The 1975-nt window shown below is 36.8% G+C and overlaps 1 non-coding gene across 1 annotated transcript; it reads right to left on the bottom strand.

Annotated features, from left to right (window-relative positions):
• Positions 1-163: 163 nt before the first annotated feature.
• Positions 164-282, bottom strand: LOC134543986 (5S ribosomal RNA). Its single transcript, XR_010077426.1, has one exon. It is a non-coding gene; the product is annotated as a 5S ribosomal RNA (ribosomal RNA).
• Between the last annotated feature and the right edge of the window lie 1693 nt (positions 283-1975).

The following is a 1975-nucleotide window of genomic DNA, read 5'->3' as shown; positions in this document are numbered from 1 at the left end:
ATTGATTGATTGATTGATTGATTGATTGATAGAGAGTGAGTGTGTGTGTGTGTGTGTGTTAGGGGGGGGGGGGGGGGGGAAATGTGGTGATTGTGGGGGAAAAAAAAATTTAAAATTGAAATTTTTAAAAAAAAATTTTTTTCTGTAGGGTGCAAAATAGTAGTGCCAACGGCACGTGGTGTTCCCAAGCGGTCACCCATCTAAGTACTAACCACGCTCGACGATGCTTAACTTCGGTGATCGGACGAGAACCGGTGTGTTCATCGTGATATGGCCGTTGGCAATGATATAGATGTTTTTTTTTTGCAGTTTGTATTTGCCACTCGAAATAGCTATACCAGGTGTGATTGTTACAAACAACAGGAGAAATCGTGTAATGAACACTCTTTTACTTCCCCCCCCCCCCCCCCCTCCCCACACACAACACCCACCACCCTCACCATCCCAACCACCAAAGCCCTCTTCAAAATACACTCTCACACACACACACAAACCCACACTCTATAACTGATGAACATTACCATAACTTCTTAAAGCCATTAGATAATATTTAACTCAAGAAAGGTATTGTGATATGTTTAAAGAAAGAAAGGTGAAACCTTTAACTTTACCAGCAGGTATTAGTATCACTGAGGTATCTTCTAGGTTGTAGCAGCAATAGTAGTAATAATAATAAAATTAAATAAGGTAATAAAAAAGAAAAGTTATACATGTGATCAAATCATGAATGTATAAAACTGGAATGAATTTAAATTTTTTTTATTTTTCTTCATAGGCTGTTTTGAAATTGATGAGTAAGTGCCTCTTCTTTTAAATTTTTTAATGCTGAACACTGTTACATAAGAGATGAATGTTTAGAAAATTTAAAAAAAAAAAAAAGCTAGCCCAGCCCCCTCCCCCCCTCACACAAAATCCAAACAAAAAAAAAAACACCCTCCTTCAAAACATCACATAATCATCCAGCCAGCAGTGCAGACGAGAAATTTGCACTCGGGGCCGCCATTTTGACGATAAATTCTTGCATGGCACACCAAAGGTAGGAAAGAATTTAAAAAAATAAAAATAATGGGCGAGCACCCTCGCGTCTGCCTGTAGAAAATGAAGTTAAAAGTAACATAACCTAAAGACAGGCACACACTAGGGTGCTCCCAGGCGGTTGAGAAATTTTTTCCCGCCAAAAGACTTATATATATTATTTATTTTACTGTTTTTGGCAGGGGGCTATGTCGGTCTGTGTGCAAAGTAGTTCCTACTCCCGCCGCCAGGAGCGCGCGCGGTGGGTAGCGATGTTGTTTTTTCTGCTTTCATTTGTTTATTATTTAGAGGGTTAATGCTATGTAAATGTACGCAAGTTTGGTTATGTGTCGGTAGTTGTGCGAGATTTAATTTCCGAAACGAAATTTGACTTTCATCGGCCTGCATTTCTCACTTATTCGGAAAATACATGTGTGTTTATGTATGTATAATAATCGAGTGATTTTGTAATAATTTGGAAGTTTTGTTTGCGTGTGCGATGTGGGGAAGAAAAGGTGTGCACACGAGTCCTAGGGCTATATTTTTTTTTATTGCGAAATATTTACTTCATGTGGTGAAAAATTTTAAATTATTTGTGATGCAAGTGAAATTTTTTTTTTTTTTTCAGTTGGGTGATGTGTTTGTCCTCGTTTGTGTGCAAGGAAGCAAACATGCTGAAGGTAAGGGGCCATAAATGACACTTTAAAATATTAGTTTACCATTAATTTTGGTTAAATATTAAATTGCCATATAAGTAAAATCATGTCAACTGTTGTATTCCACCCAGTATAAGCTGTTAGTAATGGGTACTTAATATAAATAGAATAAATGTAAGCATTTTCGTCTGCATGAAAATTCACTTTTTTTTTGGATCCATTTGTACTGTGGGTAGTTAAATAGTACATTATGTTGTTTTTACTTCGAAGTACAAAACATCTTGTGCATGATTGCAAATTCAAAC

Source organism: Bacillus rossius, unplaced genomic scaffold (genome assembly GCF_032445375.1).
Source record: "Bacillus rossius redtenbacheri isolate Brsri unplaced genomic scaffold, Brsri_v3 Brsri_v3_scf265, whole genome shotgun sequence".
Lineage (NCBI taxonomy): Eukaryota > Metazoa > Arthropoda > Insecta > Phasmatodea > Bacillidae > Bacillus > Bacillus rossius.
Note: the sequence above shows the minus strand (reverse complement) of the source record. Positions and strands in the feature narration are given on the sequence as shown.